Source organism: Triticum aestivum, chromosome 1B, assembly GCF_018294505.1.
Source record: "Triticum aestivum cultivar Chinese Spring chromosome 1B, IWGSC CS RefSeq v2.1, whole genome shotgun sequence".
Lineage (NCBI taxonomy): Eukaryota > Viridiplantae > Streptophyta > Magnoliopsida > Poales > Poaceae > Triticum > Triticum aestivum.
The window spans coordinates 637,786,794-637,809,410 of NC_057795.1; the positions used below are offsets into that span (position 1 = coordinate 637,786,794).

Genomic DNA, 22,617 nt, shown 5'->3' on the forward strand with positions numbered 1-22,617 from the left:
TGTATAAAGTTTCACTATGAAATACAATATCATGTGAGGTACATAAAAAGACAAATTCGTGTTTTTATATAATGAACAATGCATGCACACTCACCTTTTAAAATCATGCATTTATCTTTTTGTTCACTACTAAAAACCCATGAAATTTTCTTTTTGTGTAACTATCATCGTCAAACTTTACACATGTGTGGCGTGTGTGTTTTGGGTTTAGGGCTTGTTGTGTTGTGCCCTCAGCATTGACTCTTTCATGTACTTTTGTTCCTGTGGACTTCCGTGTGTGTGTGGCTTTGTGTTGGACCTTGTTGGATGCTTGTTGTGCGGTTGGCTTTATAATATAAAGCGGGGCGAAAGCCTTTTTCGGTAACTTTACACATACGTAGTACACATTCACATGAACATGTGTGATTATTTATTAACTTCCAAATGTGAACATTGTTCAGGGTAGCTTTGCCCAAAGGCAGTGCTGTGAACGACGTATGGGCTTGCAGCTCGTGAGGAAGTGAGGGCCTTAAAACACAAGCCCAAACAAACGTGATAAAGCTGAAGAAAACCCTAACTCTTAACGCCTCAAAAAAAAAAAACCTAACTCTAGGCCGGCTCAAACCGCACGCGCAAACGAGCCGGCGGCGCACGGGGAGAAGCGACGCAGCGAGCGGAGCAACGGCGAGTCCGTGCCCAGGTTTGCCCCTCAGCTCGTCCATGTCAACTCTGAAACTTGGGATGTCAGCATTTTCTTTTTCATTGTTTGCGGTGGGGATGCCAACATTTTCGACAGATCCACTCGCAGATTCGCCATGTCGTCCAGGTTCGCCGGTGTATCCGTCTTGGCCGGCGGCGAGCTGTGCCCTTCCACAGCATCGTCCTTCCTCACCAGCACGGACTGGGGGTACCACCTGCTTGTGGTCCAAGACTACTCGCATACCAAGCAAGCCACTCCCACCATCGAGTGGATCAGCTCTCGTCCTTTCATGGTAGGAGGCCATAAATGGTGCATCGACTACTTTCCTAACGGCTACACGGAGAGTTGTGCCGACTTCAGGCTGGTTGTAATTGGTAGTATCATAAGTTAGTATCATGCATATGATACTAGTGTATGATACTACCTCCCTAATGCATAGTATCATATGGTAGGATCATAGATGACTTTATTTATTATCATGCATGACACATACTAGTGTAGCATTTATTATGATACGATATCATAATATGATACTCAACCCTCTCTTACTTTATTTAATTCTATGCCACCTCATCAAAGTTGCCTAGTTGGCATGCATGATACTAGCTATGATACTCTCATTACAACCAGCCTCATTTCTCTATTTGTTAACCTTCTCGATGACGATAACGACGCCGAAGAGCCTGTGAAGGGGAAGTTCAATGTCTGAAGGTGGATTTGCCCATTCATTCAATCGTTCTCACAAAGGTCCATGCGGACATCTATCAGAATCTAGTACAGATCAGAGAAAAGACCGTGTCTCCCTTTCCCCCGCCCTCGCCCCGGCCCTCGCCCTCGCCTCTCACATCCACGCCGGCGTCTGCCACCAACCACCGCTACCCCCCGAGGCCGGCCGGTAGCGCGCTCTCCGGCGCGAGCGCGTGGACCTGCTCGCTCGGTCGCTCTGGTCTCGGAGTTGGTTTGGGGGTCATTTTGACTCCAGATCCAGTTCGAGATGAGAGGAGCTTCGAGCGAGAGGAGACCGTCGGGCAAAGACCTGGAGGCGCTGCTGCGGGCGGCGAACAAGGCGGAGAAGGCGGCGGTGCGCGCGGCGGAGAAGGCGAGAGAGGCCAAGCTGGCTCTCATCGAGAGTATCATGGCGAGAGTGATGGAAGAGGAGGCGGATCGTCTATTCCAGTCGGGGAACACCTCAAGCCGGATCAGGTGCTGGATTGGGCGGCTGCAGAGGCGTCGTCCACATTGCGCGTTCAAAGGGTGAGATGGCGGCTGTTTCGCCGAGATCCATGGTGAAGCAGAGGAGGGAGGAAGGGGGCCGAATGGAGATTGCAATTGGAAGCGTATATATTCCATTGGTAGCCAGGTACGGGTCCCCTTGCCGCCCTTCTCCGTTCAAAGCAGCCCCGGTGAAGAATCAACTGCGCTGGCGGGATGCATCCATGGATTCAAGGACCGTTGGGGATCCAGGAGGGAGAAGGGCCCCGCGGGTCAGCCTGCAGGAGTTGGATAAAGTTGGATTGGGCCAGGAAATCTGTTATCAGGCAAAGGAGGCGCAATTGCAAAAGGCGCGTCCGCGGAGTGGTGACGAGGAGTTGGTGGATATATATGGGCAGCTCTGGTCCGTTCCATCACCGAGGAGGGCTAGGGTTCCTGCCGGCGGCGGAAGGCTAGTGTGGATCCGCAAGGATTTGTTCCTAGCCAAGAGATTTGATGTGAGCGACTGCTACCCAGCTAGAGAAGCAGATAAGCATCAACAGTCGCCGAAGAAGTTCAGCTTCTCCAAGGATCCGTGGAAGAAGGGATCGGGCAGAGCAACCTACGCCGAGGTGGTGATGGGGTGACGGGGAACAGAGGAGGTGGCCGTCGTGGTGGTGGAGGGGGAGCTGGTCAAGGCGATACATCTCGCACGACTAGTGACCAGAGTCGTTCTTCATCTCAGGGGCAGATCTAGCAGATGCCACAGCAGATGGGCGGCTTCCACCATCAAGCCCCCCTGGCATACAAGCGCATCAAGGTAACTTTGTCCCCATCCAGCAATTTCATGGGCAGGGCGGAGTACAAGGAATGCAGCCGTGGCAGGGGGTCCAATTCCCCCATTTCAACCAGTGGCTGCAGCAATTTCTTCCTGCAATGCCATTTATGCAACAACAGCAACAACAGTATGGTCCTTCTCCTGCTCAGTTCCAATCTGGGCCACAGTTCCAAGGTTTTGGGGAAGGACAGTCAAGCACCTTCCACCAGAACCCTCAAAACCAACAGAAGAAGAAAACCAAGAGCTTCAATTCCCAAAAGGAGTAGCAGGGGAAATCAGGCAGTGTTGACAAAGCTGACAGTAGTCAAAGCAGAAAGGAAGAGGCTGTTATCAACTATGATCCAAAATTGAAAGATGTGATATGCTACAACTATGGAGAACTAGCTCACTTTGTTGGGACATGCCCTATCCCAAAGAATTGCTTCATTTTTCACAAGGCAGGGCACCATACGGATAACTGCCTGGAATGGTACAAACCTCAAGTCACAGCACAGTATTTTGGGAGTGGCAATGCTGGGCTGGGTTTTTTCCATATTGAGTCTGAGGGCAAGGAGGCTACAAAGTGGCTAAACTTAAACAATGTCTGTGTGGTTGTGATTGAGGAGGGAGCTATCACTACTCAAGAGCTGAAACACAACTTCTCTGAGATTTGGAAGACCAATTGGCCATGGCAAGTGAGACAATTAACAGAGAAAAGGTTCCTGGTCAGATTTCCACCCCACAAGAAGGTTAAAGACTTGGTTGAGCTCCCATCTATCAACCTCAAAAAGAAAGGAGTGACTGTCTCTTTTGATAAATGGGATGGTGAAGAGGTGGCATATGCTGAGCTACAGGAAGTGTGGGTTACTATGATGGGAATACCAGTCAACAAGCTTTCATGGAAAGTAATTTCTCAGATTGCTTACATATTGGGAATCCTTGTCAATGTGGACTGGCATGAGATTTTCAGAAGTTTCTATGAAAAGGTGAAAGTGCAAGTTGTTGTAAGAGATGTCTCCAAAATACCAACTGAGAGGCTGGTAGAGATTGACAAGGAACTCTTCCTCATTTCTTTCCTGGTGGACACAGCACCCCATTTGGAGGCTGCTGCTCAAAATGAAGATGGGTCAGAGAAATCAGATGAAGACTTGTTGGAAGGAGATCCTGACAAAGATCTACAAATGCAGGGGCCCAAAGAAATGGAGACTGATAGAAACAAAGACAAGAACAAAAAGGGGTCTGCAAAAGGGCCTGGCCAAAACTCCCGGAACTCTCAAAGAGCCCTAACACAGTCAAAAACCCTATGGAAGTGATGGACTCACTGGAGAAGAGGGTTCAGAGTGTGATTCAGGGTATGAAGAGTGATGGAAATATCAAAAAAACTATTCAGAAGAATCTGCCTGGAGAAAATATTGGTGTTCAGTTGCTTGAACAATTAAATGAAGAATCTGAAGAGGAAGGATCAACAGAAATACCAATCCAGCAGACAGCTCAAGGGAGACAAGAAAAAAAATGGGGCCCTATTGTGGCGCCCAGGATGAGCACTAGGATCAGAAGAGATGGGAGGACAGCAATCCAAAAAGCTGAGGACCTCAAGAAGAGAAAAGATCTGGAAATGCCTAAAGGTAACATAAATTGCAACTCATTATCTACTTTTAATGATGAGGAGTTGTTATCAAAAGCCAGGAAGGTTGGTCTTAATTTGGGTGATGATGTTGAAACTATTTCACGCAATATACAGGCCATTAGGCTGATTGAGAATGATAGGTTATCTAGCTTTAAAGAGTCACATCCTGAATGTTTTCTCCCTGTTAACTTAGATATTAGTTTTGAGGGGGGTAACAAGGAAAACTCACCAAATGTAGGACCTAGCTGTGCTCAAAGTAGTGATGCAGCAGGTAATATCCCTACTTGGGCTGAGGTGGTGTCAGGTAAAAAAGTAGTTGTAGAAAATTGGAATTTAATAATGGTAGTAGGACTGATATGGAATGTTAGAGGGCTTAACAAGCCTGATTAACTAAGTGTAGTGGGGAAACTCATTAGAGACACCCATGCTGACTTGATAGGATTTTCTGAATCTAAGAAAGAGACTTTTACTAGCTTTCAGCTTAAATCTTTAGATCCAAATGAGGAGTTCACTTGGAATTGGATGCCAGCTACTGGCACAGCAGGTGGCATCTTGGTGGGTATCAGACTTGATGATTATGAGATCCTGTCTGTGGATATCCTCCAGTACTCTGTGGCCTGCTTAATTAAAAATAAAAAGGATGGTAATGTGTGGAGATTTATGTTGGAAATATGCCCTAGAGGCAATAATAAATTAGTTATTATTATATTTCTTTGTTCATGATAATCGTTTATTATCCATGCTATAATTGTATTGATAGGAAACTCAGATACATGTGTGGGTACATAGACAACACCATGTCCCTAGTAAGCCTCTAGTTGACTAGCTCGTTGATCAATAGATGGTTACAGTTTCCTGACCATGGACATTGGATGTCGTTGATAACGGGATCACATCATTAGGAGAATGATGTGATGGACAAGACCCAATCCTAAGCCTAGCACAAGATCGTGTAGTTCGTATGCTAAAGCTTTTCTAATGTCAAGTATCTTTTCCTTAGACCATGAGATTGTGCAACTCCCGGATACCGTAGGAATGCTTTGGGTGTACCAAACGTCACAACGTAACTGGGTGGCTATAAAGGTGCACTACAAGTATCTCCGAAAGTGTCTGTTGGGTTGGCACGAATCGAGACTGGGATTTGTCACTCCGAGTGACGGAGAGGTATCTCTGGGCCCACTCGGTAGGACATCATCATAATGTGCACGATGTGACCAAGGGGTTGATCACGGGATGATGTGTTACGGAACGAGTAAAGAGACCTGCCGGTAACGAGATTGAACAAGGTATCGGCATACCGATGATCGAATCTCGGGCAAGTACAATACCGCTAGACAAAGGGAATTGTATACGGGATTGATTGAGTCCTTGACATCGTGGTTCATCCGATGAGATCATCGTGGAACATGTGGGAGCCAACATGGGTATCCAGATCCCGCTGTTGGTTATTGGCCAGAGAGCTGTCTCGGTCATGTCTGCATGATTCTCGAACCCGTAGGTTCTACACACTTAAGGTTCGATGACGCTAGGGTTATAGGGAATAGATATACGTGGTTACCTAATGTTTTTCAGAGTCTCGGATGAGATCCCGGACGTCACGAGGAGTTCCGGAATGGTCCGGAGGTAGAGATTTATATATGGGAAGTCCTATTTTGGCCACCGGAAAATGTTTGGGATTTTTCGGTATTGTATCGGGAAGGTTCTAGAAGGTTCCGGAGTGGGGCCCACCTGCATGGGGGGACCCACATGAACGTGGGTAGTGGGGACAAGGCCCCACACCCCTGGTCAAGGCGCACCAAGATCCCCTCTTAGAAGGAATAAGATCATATCCCGAAGGGATAAGATCAAGATCCCTAAAAAGGGGGATAACAATCGGTGGGGAAGGAAATGATGGGATTTCTTTCCTCCCACCTTTGCAAACGCCCCAATGGACTTGGAGGGCAAGAAACCAGCCCCCTCCACCCCTATATATAGTGGGGAGGTGCATGGGAGCTGCAACCATGTTCTGGCTTAGCCCTTCCCCTCTCCCAAGTCCTCCTCCTCTCTCGCGGTGCTTGGCAAAGCCCTGCAGGATTGCCACGCTCCTCCATCACCACCACGCCGTTGTGCTGCTGCTGGATGGAGTCTTCCTCAACCTCTCCCTCTCTCCTTGCTGGATCAAGGCACGAGAGACGTCACCGGGCTGTACGTGTGTTGAACGCGGAGGTGCCGTCCGTTCGGCACTAGGATCTCCGGTGATTTGGATCACGACGAGTACGACTCCTTCAACCCTGTTCTCTTGAACGCTTCCGATTAGCAATCTACAAGGGTATGTAGATGCACTATCCTTCCCCTCGTTGCTGGTTTCTCCATGGATAGATCTTGGTGACACATAGGAAAATTTTGAATTTCTGCTACGTTCCCCAACAATGGTGTCAGAGCTAGGTCTATTGCGTAGATTCTTTGCACGAGTAGAACACAAAGTAGTTGTGGGCATTGATTTTGTTCAATATGCTTACTGTTACTAGTCCAATCTTGTTTCGACGGTATTGTGGGATGAAGCGGCCCGGACCGACCTTACACGTACACTTACGTGAGACAGGTTCCACCGATTGACATGCACTTGGTGCATAAGGTGGCTAGCGGGTGCCAGTCTCTCCCACTTTAGTCGGAACGGATTCGATGAAAAGGGTCCTTATGAAGGGTAAATAGCAATTGGCATATCACGTTGTGGTTTTGCGTAGGTAAGAAACGTTCTTGCTAGAAACCCAATGCAGCCACGTAAAACATGCAAACAACAATTAGAGGAGGTCTAACTTGTTTTTGCAGGGTATGCTATGTGATGTGATATGGCCAAGAAGAATGTGATGAATGATATGTGATGTATGAGATTGATCATGTGCTTGTAATAGGAATCACGACTTGCATGTCGATGAGTATGACAACCAGCAGGAGCCATAGGAGTTGTCTTTATTTATTGTATGATCTGCGTGTCATTGAACAATGCCATGTAATTACTTTACTTTATTGCTAACCGGTAGCCATAGTAGTAGAAGTAATAAGTTGGCGAGACAACTTCATGGAGACACGATGATGGAGATCATGATGATGGAGATCATGGTGTCATGCCGGTGACGATGATGATCATGGAGCCCCGAAGATGGAGATCAAAAGGAGCAAAATGATATTGGCCATATCATGTCACTTTTTGATTGCATGTGATGTTTATCATGTTTATGCATCTTATTTGCTTAGAACAACGGTAGTAAATAAGATGATCCCTCATTAAAATTTCAAGAAAGTGTTCCCCCTAACTGTGCATCGTTGCGAAAGTTCGTCGTTTCGAAGCACCACGTGATGATCGGGTGTGATAGATTCTTACGTTCACATACAACGGGTGTAAGCCAGATTTACACACACGAAACACTTAGGTTGACTTGACGAGCCTAGCATGTACAGACATGGCCTCGGAACACAAGAGACCGAAAGGTCGAGCATGAGTCGTATAATAGATACGATCAACATGAAGATGTTCACCGATGATGACTAGTCCGTCTCACGTGATGATCGGACACGGCCTAGTTGACTCGGATCATGTAATCACTTAGATGACTAGAGGGATGTCTATCTGACTGGCAGTTCATTAGATGAACTTAATTATCCTGAACATAGTCAAAAACCCTTTGCAAATTATGTCATAGCTCGCGCTTTAGTTCCACTGTTTAGATATGTTCCTAGAGAAAATATAGTTGAAAGTTGACAGTAGCGATTATGCGAACAAAAGAAAGCTTATGTCCTTAATGCACGGCTCAGTGTGCTGAACCCCAAATGTCGTCTATGGATGTTACGAACATCGGACATACACATTTTGATAACTACGTGATAGTTCGGTTAAATGGTTTAGAGTTGAGGCACCAAAGACGTTTTTCGAAATGTCGCGAAACATATGAGATGTTTCGAGGGCTGAAATTGGGATTTCAGGCTCGTGCCCACGTCAAGAGGTATAAGACCTCCGATGATTTTCTTAGCCTGCAAACTAAGGGAGAAAATCTCAATCGTTGAGCTTGTGCTCAGATTGTCTGAGTGCAACAATCACTTGAATCGAGTGGGAGTTGATCTTCCAGAGATAGTGATGTTTCTCCAAAGTCATTGCCCCCAAGCTGCTAGAGCTTCGCGATGAACTATAACAAATCAGGGATATATATGATGGTCCTTGAGATATTCGCGATGTTTGACACCGCGAAAGTAGGAATCAAGAAGGAGCATTAATTGTTGATGGTTAGTGAAACCACTAGTTTCAAGAAGGGCAAGGACAAGAAGGGATACTTCATGAAACAGCAAATCAGCTGCTGCTCTAATGAAGAAACCCAAGGTTGAACCCAAACCCGAGACTAAGTGCTTCTGTAGTAAGGGGAACAACCACTGGAGCAGAATTACCCTAGATACTTGGTAGATGAGAAGGCTGGCAAGGTCGATAGAAGTGTATTGGATATACATTAAGTCATTGTGTACTTTACTAGTACTCCTAGTAGCACCAGGGTATTAGATACCGGTTCGGTTGCTAAGTGTTAGTAACTCGAAATAAAAGGCTACGGAATAAACGGAGACTAGCTAAAGGTGAGCTGACGATATGTGTTGGAAGTGTTTCCAAGTTTGATGTGATCAAACATCGCACGCTCCCTCTACCATCAAGATTAGTATTAAACCAGAATAATTGTCATTTGGTGTTTGCGTTGAGCATAGACATGATTGGATTATGTCTATCGCGATGCATTTATTCATTTAAGGAGAATAATGGTTACTCTAATTATTTGAATAATACCTTCAATGGTCTTACACCTAAAAGAATGGTTTATTGAATCTCGATCGTAGTGATACACATTTTCATGCCAAAAGATATAAGATAGTAATGATAGTACCACTTACTTGTGGCACTGCCATGTAAGTCATATTGGTGTAAAATGCATGAAGAAGCTCCATGTTGATGGATCTTTGGACTCACTCGTTTTTGAAAAGTTTGAGACATGCGAACCATTTCTATTGGTGTATATGCATGAAGAAACTCCATGCAGATGGATCGTTTGGACTCTCTTGATTTTGAATCACTTGAGACATGCAAATCATACCACATGGGCAAGATGACTGAAAGTCTCGTTTTCAGTAAAATGGAACAAGAAAGCAACTTGTTGGAAGTAATACATTTTGATGTGTGCAGTCCAATGAGTGCTCAGGCACGTAGTGGATATCGTTATGTTCTTACTTCACGGATGATTTGAGTAGATACTGAGTATATTTACTTGATGAAACACAAGTCTGAATTATTGAATGGTTCAAGTAATTTCAGAGTGAAGTTGAAGATCATCGTGACAAGAGGATAAAATGTCTATGATATGATCATAGAGATGAGTATCTGAGTTACGAGCTTTGGCACGCAATTAAGACATTGTGGAAATGGTTTCACAATTAATACTGCCTAGAACACCATAGTGTGATGGTGTGTCCGAACATCATAGTTGCACCCTATTGGATATGGTGCGTACCATGATGTCTCTTGTCAAATTACCACTATCGTTCATGGGTTAGGCATTAGAGACAACCACATTCACTTTAAATAGGGCACCGCGTAAATCCGTTGAGATGACACCGTATGAACTATGGTTTAGAGAAACCTAAGCTGTCATTTCTTAAAGGTTTGGGGCTACGACGCTTATGTGAAAAAGTTTCAGGCTAATAAGCTCGAACCCAAAGCGGATAAATGCATCTTCATAGGACACCCAAAATAGTTGGGTATACCTCCAGTCTCAGTTCCGGAATCAAAAGGGATTGTTTCTAGAATTAGGTCCTTTCCCGAGGAAAAGTTTCTCTCGAAAGAATTGAGTGGGAGGATGGTGGAGACTTGATGAGGTTATTGAACCGTCACTTCAACTAGTGTGTAGCAGGGCACAGGAAGTTGTTCCTGTGGCGTCTACACCAATTGAAGTAGAAGCTTATGATAGTGATCATGAAGTTTCGGATCAAGTCACTGCTGTACCTCATAGGGTGACAAGGATGCGTACTACTTCAGAGTGGTACAGTAATCCTGTCTTGAAGGTCATGTTGCTAGATAACAATGAACCTACGAGCTATGGAGAAGCGATGGTGGGCCCAAATTCCGACAAATGGTTAGAAGCCATGAAATCCGAGATAGGATCCATAGCATGGACTTTGGTGGACTTGCCCGTTCATCGGCGAGCCATTGAGATAAATGGATCTTTAAGAAGAAGACGGACATGGACGGTAATGTCACCGTCTATGAAGCTCGACTTGTGGCGAAGAGTTTTTCACAAGTTCAAGGAGTTGACTACGATGAGATTTTCTCATCCGTAGCGATGCTTAAGTCTGTCGGAATCATGTTAGCATTAGCTGCATTTATGAAATTTGGCAGATGAATGTCAAAACGAGTTTCCTTACCATCTTTCATAAGGAAAGGTTGTATGTGATACAATCAGAAAGGTTTTGTCGATCCTAAGGATGCTAAAAGGTATGCTAGCTCCAGCGATCCTTCCATGGACTGGAGTAAGCATCTCGGAGTTGGAATATGCACTTTGATAAGATGATCAAAGATTTTGGGTTTATGCAAAGTTTATGAGAAACTTGTATTTCCAAAGAAGTGAGTGGGAGCACTATAGAATTTCTGATGAGTATATGTTGTTGACATATTGTTGATCAGAAATGATGTAGAATTTCTGGAAAGCATATAGGGTTATTTGAAAAGTGTTTTTCAATTAGAAAACCTGAATTAAGCTACTTGAACATTGAGCACCAAGATCTATGAGGATAGATCAAAAACGCTTAATGGTACTTTCAAATGAGCACATACCTTGACATGATCTTGAAGGTGTTCAAGATGGATCAGTCAAAGAAGGAGTTCTTACCTGAGTTGTAAGGTATGAAGTTAAGTGTTAAAGCTCGACCACGGCAGAAGAGGGAGAAAGGACGAAGGTCGTCCCCTATGCTTCAGACGTAGGCTCTATAGAATGCTATGCTGTGTACCGCACCGGAAGTGTGCCTTGCCACATGTCTGGCAAGAGGGTACAAAGGTGATCAAGGAGTGAATCACCAGATAGCGGTCAAAATTGTCCTTGGAGTAAATAAGGACATGTTTCTCGATTATGGAGGTGATAAAGAGTTCGGCGTAAAGGGTTACGTCGATGCAAGCTTTAACACCTATCCGAATGACTCTGAGTAGCAAACCGGATACGTATAGTGGAGCAACCATTTGGAATAGCTCCAAGTGGAGCGTGGAAGCAGCATTTACAATATGACATAGAGAATTGTGAAGTACATACGGATCTGAATATTGCAGACCCGTTGACTAAAACCTCTCTCACAAGCAAAACATGATCAAACCCCAGAACACATTGAGTCTTAATCACATGGTGATGTGAACTAGTTTAGTGACACTAGTAAACTCTTTGGATGTTGGTCACATGACGATGTGACCTGTCAGTGTTAATCACATGGCGATGTGAACTAGATTATTGACTCTAGTGCAAGTGGGAGACTGTTGGAAATATGCCCTAGAGGCAATAATAAATTAGTTATTATTATATTTCTTTGTTCATGATAATCGTTTATTATCCATGCTATAATTGTATTGATAGGAAACTCAGATACATGTGTGGGTACATAGACAACACCATGTCCCTAGTAAGCCTCTAGTTGACTAGCTCGTTGATCAATAGATGGTTACAGTTTCCTGACCATGGACATTGGATGTCGTTGATAATGGGATCACATCATTAGGAGAATGGTGTGATGGACAAGACCCAATCCTAAGCCTAGCACAAGATCGTGTAGTTCGTATGCTAAAGCTTTTCTAATGTCAAGTATCTTTTCCTTAGACCATGAGATTGTGCAACCCCCGGATACCGTAGGAATGCTTTGGGTGTACCAAACATCACAACGTAACTGGGTGGCTATAAAGGTGCACTACAGGTATCTCCGAAAGTGTCTGTTGGGTTGGCACGAATCGAGACTGGGATTTGTCACTCCGTGTGACGGAGAGGTACCTCTAGGCCCACTCGGTAGGACATCATAATAATGTGCATGATGTGACCAAGGGGTTGATCACGGGATGATGTGTTATGGAACGAGTAAAGAGACTTGCCGGTAACGAGATTGAACAAGGTATCGGCATACCGACGATCGAATCTCGGGCAAGTACAATACCGCTAGACAAAGGGAATTGTATACGGGAATTATTGAGTCCTTGACATCGTGGTTCATCCGATGAGATCATCGTGGAACATGTGGGAGCCAACATGGGTATCCAGATCCCGTTGTTGGTTATTGGCCAGAGAGCTGTCTCGGTCATGTCTGCATGATTCTTGAACCCGTAGGTTCTACACACTTAAGGTTCGATGACGCTAGGGTTATAGGGAATAGATATACGTGGTTACCTAATGTTGTTCAGAGTCTCGGATGAGATCCCGGACGTCACGAGGAGTTCCGGAATGGTCCGGAGGTAAAGATTTATATATGGGAAGTCCTATTTTGGCCACCGGAAAATGTTTGGGATTTTTCGGTATTGTACCGGGAAGGTTCTAGAAGGTTCCGGAGTGGGGCCCACCTGCATGGGGGGACCCACATGAACGTGGGTAGTGGGGGCAAGGCCCCACACCCCTGGTCAAGGCGCACCAAGATCCCCCCTTAGAAGGAATAAGATCATATCCCGAAGGGATAAGATCAAGATCCCTAAAAAGGGGGATAACAATCGGTGGGGAAGGAAATGATGGGATTTCTTTCCTCCCACCTTTGCCAACGCCCCAATGGACTTGGAGGGCAAGAAAACAGCCCCCTCCAAGCGCATGGGAGCTGCAACCAAGTTCTGGCGCAGCCCTTCCCCTCTCCCAAGTCCTCCTCCTCTCTCGCGGTGCTTGGCGAAGCCCTGCAGGATTGCCACGCTCCTCCATCACCACCACGCTGTTGTGCTGCTTCTGGATGGAGTCTTCCTCAACCTCTCCCTCTCTCCTTGCTGGATCAAGGCATGAGAGACGTCACCGGGCTGTACGTGTGTTGAACGCGGAGGTGCCGTCCGTTCGGCACTAGGATCTCCGGTGATTTGGATCACGACGAGTACGCTTCAACCCCGTTCTCTTGAACGCTTCCGATTAGCGATCTACAAGGGTATTTAGATGCACTCTCCTTCACCTCGTTGCTGGTTTCTCCATGGATAGATCTTGGTGACACGTAGGAAAATTTTGAATTTCTGCTACGTTCCCCAACAATTTATTACAGTGTATGGAACTGCTTATGATAATTTTAAAGTAGATTTTATTAATGAACTCCACAATACTATGGAGGCCTGGCTGGGTCCTACTATTATTGGTGGGGACTTCAACTTGGTGAGAAATAGGGATGAGAAAAGTACTAGAGTTGTTAATTTGCATTGGGTGGCTCTGTTTAACGATTGGGTCAATAAATATGGCCTAATTGAATTAAAGAATTATACTAGGAAGTTCACCTGGGCCAACAACCAGTATAATCTGGTGATGGCTAATATTGATAAAGTGTTTATTTCCACTTGTTGGGAGAGTTTATTCCCGGCTGTGCAACTAAATGTCCTGCCTATGGTGGGGAGTGATCATACCCCCCTAGTTGTGGACACTGGAGCCATTAAACCACCAAAAGATAAACAGTTTAGATTTGAAAAGTGGTGGCTCCAGGTGGAGGGATTTGTGGAGATGGTTAAAAACACTTGGAACAAACCTTGTTCTATTTTAGATCCTATGGATAGATGGCAGTTTAAGATTAGACTGCTTAGAAGAGTTTGTAAAGGCTGGAGTGCCAACTATGAGGCCTCTAAGAATAGGAATAAGCAACATCTAGTGGCTGAATATAACCTTTTGGACATAGAGTCAGAAACAAAAGTGCTCTCTCTGCCCTCTAAAGCTAAGATGGATAAGATTGCCCTAGATCTCCAAGATATTTGGAGGTTAGAGGAGGTTAAATTTAGGCGAAGATCCAGAGAAAGAAATATATTGGAGGGAGGGAGGAATACTGCTTACTTCCATGCTTTGGCAAATCAAAGAAGGAGGAAGAAGCAGATCAGTGTGTTAAAAGGCCCAGATGGACCTGTAGAGGATACCAAGAGTATTATAGACATTGCTGTAGATTACTACAAGCAACTATTTGGTAGGGAGGAAACCTTGGATATTACTTTAGATGATGACTTTTGGGACCCTTCTGAAAAGGTTTCTAATGAGTATAATAGGAAATTAGAAGCTAATATTACTGAGGAAGATGTCAGGGAAGCTGTCTTTGGGTCCTATGCTGAAGGAGCCCCTGGGCCTGATGGCTTCCCATTCCTCTTCTATCAACAATTTTGGGACACTATTAAGGGTGACCTAATGCTATTGGTGGATGCTTGGAACAATGATTCCTTAGATCTTTATAGATTATTTTTTTCTCTGTTAACATTGATTCCTAAAGAGTCTGATGCTGATATTATTCAGAAATTTAGGCCTATTGCTCTAACAAACTGTAGTTTTAAGATTTTTGCTAAATGCCTGGCTAACCAGCTAGGTGATATTGGGGATGAGATTATTTCCCAAAATCAAATAGCTTTTATTAAAGGGAGATACATAGTTGAAAGTGTGGTGACAGCTCATGAGATAATTCATGATGCTGTAACCAACAGTAGGGAAGGGTTTGTATTCAAGCTTGATTATGAAAAAGCTTATGATAGAGTCAGTAATTCCTCCTGAAAATCATGTATCAAAGAGGGTTTAGTCCCAAATGGATGAAGAAGGTGGAATCTCTGTTATATAAGAGTTCAGTAGGGGTTAGAATAAATGATTGTAATAGTGTGTTTTTTGAAACCTTTAAGGGAGTCAGGCAGGGGGATCCTGCTTCTCTAATGCTCTTTAATCTAGTGGGAGATGTATTCAGTAGAATGCTCAATAAAGCTGCTAGTAAGAATATGTTGACAGGGATGATGAGTAACATCTTCCCTCAAGGAATAATTAGCTTGCAGTATGCAGATGATACTCTTTTGTTTGTAGAAAATAATTTGGAGTCTGCAAAGAATTTAAAATGGTTACTTGCTTGCTTTGAGCAAATGTCTGGTCTAAGGATCAACTTCCATAAGTGTGATCTGGTTCCCATTAATGTTGATGAGGAGGGTATCCAATGTGTTGCCCAAGCTTTTTCTTGTGGGCTGGGATCTTTTCCTTTGAAATATCTAGGATTCCCCCTCCACCACTCCAAATTAAGGAGAGAGGATTTGCAACATGTGGTTGATAAAGTCCTGAAAAAGGCAGTTGGATGGAGGGGGGGTTGCTAGGCTATGAGAAGAAGCTGATTCTAGTTCAATCTTGCTTAGCTAGCATCCCTACCTATCTGATGAGTATGATTAAATTCCCTAAATGGGCTATTAATTTGATCAACTCTCAAATGGCCCACTGTTTTTGGGATAACTATGAGGGTCACCATAAGTACCACCTAGCTAGCTGGAGTCTATTGAATCAAAAAAACAGTATGGTGGTATGGGGATCCCAAACATTGCTGACATTAACCTTTGCTTACTTGCTGCTTGGGTGGACAAGTATCAAAGAGGTGAACAAAAAATATGGAAGAAAATTGTGGATGCCAAATATAGGACTAGTAATCGTAATATTATTTCTTGCCCTGAGAGCAGTGCCTACTCCCCCTTCTGGAAAGGAGTCCTTTGGGCTACTAAAGCAGCAAAGATGGGCTACCAATGGAAAGTGGGGAATGGTAGGAAAGCTAAATTTTGGGAAGATCACTGGTTTGGGTCCTGTAGCTTATCCATTCACTTTTGGGAGTTGTATAGTATTGCCAATGAGCACAATAAAACTATTGCTGAGGTTTGGGATGGAACAAATCTTAAGATTTATTTCAGAAGATGTGTAGACAATAGGCTACTGCATCTTTGGTTTGATTTGCTGAATATTGTGCAGTCAGTTATTCTAAACGATGGTGATGATGCTATTATTTGGAAACTTGAGCATAATGGGAGATACTCAGTGAGATTCCTGTATGCCATGATAAACTTTAGGGGGATTACCCCTATGCATATTCCAAAAGTTTGGCAACTGTATGTCCCACCTAACATTCATATTTTCCTCTGGTTACTTGCTCAGGATAAATTGCTAGTTAGGAGCAACCTGAACAAGAGGCGACACTTAGATGATCTTAGTTGCTTATTTTGTTGTGAAAAGGAGACTAGTAGCCACCTTTTCTTTGACTGTGTTGTGGCTGTAGAAGTGTGGAAAAAAATCATGAGGTTGTGGGATGTATGCCCCAGCCTGGATTTAATTTTGTGATTGACAAATGGGAGAAACATAAATCCCTGCAAGTTGAGAATATGTTTGTCTCAGGTACTCTCTGGGCTATCTGGAGATGTAGAAATGACATGTGCTTTAACAATTCCCCATGGTTGGGAGTGCAGGTGATCCTGAGGAGAATTGCAGGATTCTGCAACCAATGGAAGATACTGTGCAAAGAGGCTGCAAGAGAGCGCGTGGAGAATCTAACATCATCTCTGTGGGAGCTGTCCAGGCGTCCGCCTCTGCTGCTCTGGCCAGAGCCAGGATGAGGAAGAAGGAACTGTGGGTGAAATACTATCAGAAGAAGAAGACGGAAGGATGGTGCGGTATCGAGGGAGGGCTACTCATGGCAGGATGAAAAGAGATGATGGAGACCAGTTCCAAGCCTCCCCGAGTGTTGGCATTAGCCTTTTAAATTCTTGTCAGTAGACAGTTGAGTAGCTGGAGAGTGTATGAGGTTTGTAGCAGGGTCAGGATGGATTTTTATGCCAGAGAGCGCTAAAACCTCTCCCGCGGGCTGTAATGAGACTAGATTCTGTGGTTTCATTTTAAGTAATGGAACCGGGGCAGGAGTCCTTTTCCTCTAAAAAAAAGTTCAATGTCAGTTTCATCGACGAGGCGGAGAAGTGCAAGCCAATGTACATTTCGGAAACTGGAACATTCAATTCCCACTCTGAGTCCATGATGGGCTACAACATGTTCATGAAAAAAGATGTCCTTGAACAATCATCGCATCTAATGAATGATTGTTTCACCATCCAGTGTGACATCATGTTGTTCAGCTCCAAGGATGCCGGTGGCGATAAGGTGCCCCTGCCTGAAATAGACCAACATTTAAACAATATCCTTCAAACTAAGGTGGGTGCTGATGTGACATTTGAGGTCAGCGGCGAGATGTTCGCTGCACACCGAGGTGTGCTTGCAGCCCGATCTAAACTTTTAATGGCACAACTCTTTGGCCCCATGAAGGAGGGCACTACTACATCCTGTGTCATACAGATCAAAGACATGGGAGCAAAAGTGTTCAGGGCTCTGCTTAGCTTCATCTACACAGACTGACTCCCTAAGATGGAGGATGACAACATGGAGGAGGACGAAACAGATGTTGTGGAAGAAGGACAAGAAGAGGAAGCAACAGAGGATGAAATGTCAGAAGTTGCGGAACAAGGACAAAGAGAGAAACCATCAGAGATTGTGCAATGACTGCAAGGCTTGCTTGTAGCCGCAGACAGATATGATCTCCAACGGCTCATGTTTATCTATGAAAGGCAGTTGTCCTTGCGCATAGGTGTGAGCTCGGTGGCGTCTACTCTTGCTCTAGCTGAGCAGCACCACTGCCATCCATTGAAGGCGGCATGCTTGAAGTTTATCCAAGCCCAATCTCCGTCGCGTTTGCAAATAGTAATGGTGACCGATTGCTGGGAGCACTTAATTACGACATATCCCTTTGTTTTGAAAGAGCTCTTTGCCATGTTTGCTTTGAACCAGCAGTAACACTTCATATGGTATGTGAGGGAGTCCTGGACTAGGGGGTGTCCGGATAGCCGAACTATCATCATCGACCGGACTCCAAGACTATGAAGATACAAGATTGAAGACTTCGTCCCGTGTCCGGATGGGACTTTCCTTGGCGTGGAAGGCACGCTTGGCGATACGGATATGTAGATCTCCTACCATTGTAACCGACTCTGTGTAACCCTAGCCCTCTCCGGTGTCTATATAAACCGGATGGCTTTAGTCCATAGGACGAACAACAATCATACCATAGGCTAGCTTCTAGGGTTTAGCCTCCTTGATCTCGTGGTAGATCTACTCTTGTAATACCCACATCATCAATATCAATCAAGCAGGAGGTAGGGTTTTACCTCCATCAAGAGGGCCCGAACCTGGGTAAAACATTGTGTCCCTTGTCTCCTGTTACCATCCGCCTAGACGCACAGTTCGGGACCCCCTACCCAAGATCCGCCGATTTTGACACCGACATTGGTGCTTTCATTGAGAGTTCCTCTGTTTCGTCACCGATAGGCTCGATGTCTTCTTTGATCATCAACAACAACGCAGTCCAGGGTGAGACTTTTCTCCCCGGACAGATCTTCGTATTCGGCGGCTTTGCACTGTGGGCCAATTCGCTTGGCCATCTGGAGCAGATCGAAAGCTACGCCCCTGGCCGTCAGGTCAGATTTGGAAGTTTGAACTTCACGGCTGACATCCGCGGAGACTTGATCTTCGATGGATTCGAGCCACAGCCGAGCGCGCCGCACTGTCACGATGGGCATGATTTAGCTCTGCAGCCGGACAGTGCCCTGGAGGCCACACACGAGACCGCTCCGACCCTCGATTCGGAGCCGGCTGCGCAGATCGAGGACGGGTGGCTAGACACCGCCTCGGGGGCTGCAACCTCTACGGCGATGGAGCCGAATACTGACCTTATCCCTTGTGAAGCTCGTGACTCCGAGGTGCCGGACTCCTCGCCGGACTCCGAACCTCCCGCGCCCCCTCCAATCGAATCCGATTGGGCGCCGATCATGGAGTTCACCGCTGCGGACATCTTTCAACACTCACCTTTCGGCGACATCCTGAGTTCGCTAAAGTATCTCTCGTTATCAGGAGAGACCTGGCCGGACTGCGGTCAGGACGGTTGGGATGCGGACGACGAAGAAATTCAAAGCCCACCCACCACCCACTTAGTAGCCACTATCGACGATCTAACCAACATGCTAGACTTTGACTCCGAAGACATCGACGGTATGGACGACGATGCCGGAGATGACCAAGAACCAGCGCCTACTGGGCACTGGAAAGCCACCTCGACTCACGACGTATACATGGTGGATACACCAAAAGGAAGCGATAACGAGGAACAACGGGACGTGGCGAAGGACAACTCCCCCGACAAACAACCAAAACGGCGACCCAAGCGCCGCCCGAAGTCCCGCCTCGATAACAACGGCACCCATACTGACCCAGCGTTAGAGCAGGGTGAAGCAATGGACGACGAACATGCCACCAAGCAACCATCCGAACAGGATGAATTGGACAAGCAACCCATCCTCGGTGAAAACAACAGTCCAGACGATCTCACGCCGGACACATCACCGGAGCATAAGAACCTTCATAAAAGGCTCGTCACCACTGCAAGAAGTTTGAAGAAGAAAAAGCGAAAGCTCAAAACAGCGGAGGACGCACTCAGAATGAGATGGAGCAAAGTACTCAATACCGCAGATAAATACGGCGATAGCCACCACGGAAAGAGCTACCCGAAGCGCAATCTGCTGCCCGAATTCGACGAGGAGGCCGTAGAGCCCCCACAGTCAAAAAAGAAAGAGGCCGCCTGGCCGGATAGACGACCAGATGACAGGCTAAGAGCGGCAAGCGGCGCCGCACACAAGCCGGCACACGATCCACATAAGGATCCTCGCAAAAAGGATGGCCCGGTCAAGTCCATCTATGGGCCAAAAAAGAAGACTCCAGGGAGCAACACAACCCGCCGAGTGTTTGAAGACAACGGCACACCTAAATATAGGGGCGCCGCACACCCACTATGTTTCACCGATGAGGTACTAGATCATGGATTTCCAGCAGGATTCAAACCCGTAAACATAGAGGCATATGACGGAACAACAGACCTCGGAGTCTGGATTGAGGATTATATCCTACACATACATATGGCCAGAGGAGACGATCTCCATGCCATAAAATACCTACCCCTCAAGCTCAAAGGGACAGCTCGGCATTGGCTCAAAAGCCTCCTAGAAAATACCATTGGAAGTTGGGAAGAGCTCGAGGATGCGTTCCGAGCAAATTTTCAGGGGACTTATGTTCGTACTTCGGATGCAGACGATTTAAGTCACATAACTCAACAGCCCGGAGAGTCAGCACGCAAATTCTGGAACAGGTTCCTCACCAAAAAGAACCAAATAGTCGACTGTCCGGACGCCGAAGCCTTAGCAGCCTTTAAGCATAACGTCCGAGACGAATGGCTCGCCAGACACCTCGGCCAGGAAAAACCAAGAACAATGGCCGCGCTAACAAGCCTCATGACCCGCTTTTGCGCGGGGAAGATAGCTGGCTGGCAAGATGCAGCACCAGCGACCCGAGTACATCCGAGGTCAGGGATGGAAATGGAAAATCACGACGCAGAAAAGATCAGCGCCAGAATAAGGAAAAAGGCCCAAATAGCACGGCGGTCAACACCGGGTTCAAAAGCTCTTGGCCGAATAATAAAACACTGCCTCTTAAGGATAACAGTGATGAGCTATCCAACCTAAACAAAATCTTGGATAGGATATGTCAAATCCATAGTACCCACGGGAAGCCTGCAAACCATACCCACAGAGATTGTTGGGTCTTCAAGCAGTCCGGCCGACTTAATGCCGAACACAAGGGGCTCGACACACCAAGCGAAGACGACGAACCCCACAAGCAGCATGCCGGAAAACAGAAGACTTTCCCACTAGAAGTCAAAACAGTGAACTCACTTCATGTGATAACAAGGAAAAATAGTGCGGCACCTGCTAAAACACGCGCCGCACGGTCCATCCCAGCAGAATCCCGAAATTGGATGTTTAAACCAATTACTTTCGACCATCAGGATTACTCCAGAAGTGTTCGAAATGCAGGAGGGACCGCTTTGATATTGGATCCCATAATCGACGGACTACAATTCACACAAGTCCTAATGGATGGCGACAGCGATATAAACCTGCTATACCAGGACACCATCCGCAGAATGGGGATAGACCCTACCAAAATTCACCGTAGCAGCACTTCCTTCAAAGGAGTGACACCTGGCCTTTACGCCAATTGTACAGGCTCTGTACTACTAGAGGTCGTGTTCGGTTCATCCGACAACCTCCGTCGCGAAAAGCTCATTTTCCATATCGCCCCATTCAAAAGTAGCCATCAAGCACTACTGGGACGCGAAGCTTTCGCCCGCTTTAACGCAATACCGCATTACGCGTCTCTTACGCTTAAAATGCCCGGTCCACGCGGCATAATCTCATTAAAGGGTAACTCCGAGTGTTCCTCGACCACGGAAAACGTGAGACTGCCTTGACAGCCACACACTAATCCGACCTTGCTGGTCAAAGCCCCCAAAACCAGGTCATTCAGACCTCGGACATGGTTAGGCGAGTCTGGCATAAATAAACAAGGGGCTTCCCAGCCGCATACCTCTTTACAAGGGGCTGCACGTATAAACAATGAGAGCCAATAAAGCTCCACTTTATTATTTTTAATACATCTTTTGCATGATATTTTTTCCAAACTAAGTTCTTCTCTTTCACAGATGAAGCACGTGCTACACCCGTCCAGGATACAGCACAACGAAGACACAGGCGCAGACGTGCAGCAGGGACCCATTGCAAGGATTCTTTTCAGATTAAGACCCTGCGTAAACCTTTCTTACTGTCTCTTGTTGATACACATCCCCCGGTTTCCTACCATAACCGAGGAGGAGGCTGGCGTTTTGGCATCGGCCGCGTCAGAAGTTCTCGCCCGTACCTGGACACTAGGGGCTTAGGGCATTGTTCTGCCCGGTATCATAAAGACCGAATACCTCAGGGAGTGTTCGGCGTCTCAAGTTAGGCATTATATGCATCAGCTCCGAATCATGTCTTTGGTCAAATGTTGGGTTTGCCCGGCTCCTGTGTTTTGCTGCCTTGCGTTCCGCTCCATCGGCTAACGCGGCACCAGGAGAACTACTGCGATTGTGCCCCGGTTCGGCCGGGCGAGCACCTAAGTAGAGAAAGCCGAAAACTGACTACCATGATATAGCGAGAGACTGGTCAACCACTCGATCGACTACTGGAATGTTTAGAATTCCTCCGCTTTGACGAAGGACCGCTTTCCAGTCAGGCACATACGCGCCCCGAGTTCAGAGAGTGCGGTGCCTCTAGGGGCTATATAGTAGCCCCACTATCGAGCTCCTATGGCTAAGTGAAAGTGATAAAGCATTATAGTCCAGTTGCCTAGTTTGCTATGCTATCACCTC

At 46.0% G+C, this 22,617-nt stretch overlaps 1 pseudogene; it reads left to right on the forward strand.

Annotated features, from left to right (window-relative positions):
- The first annotated feature begins 580 nt into the window (after window positions 1–580).
- Window positions 581–18,119, forward strand: LOC123097901 (BTB/POZ and MATH domain-containing protein 3-like; annotated as a pseudogene).
- The last annotated feature ends 4,498 nt before the right edge of the window (window positions 18,120–22,617 follow it).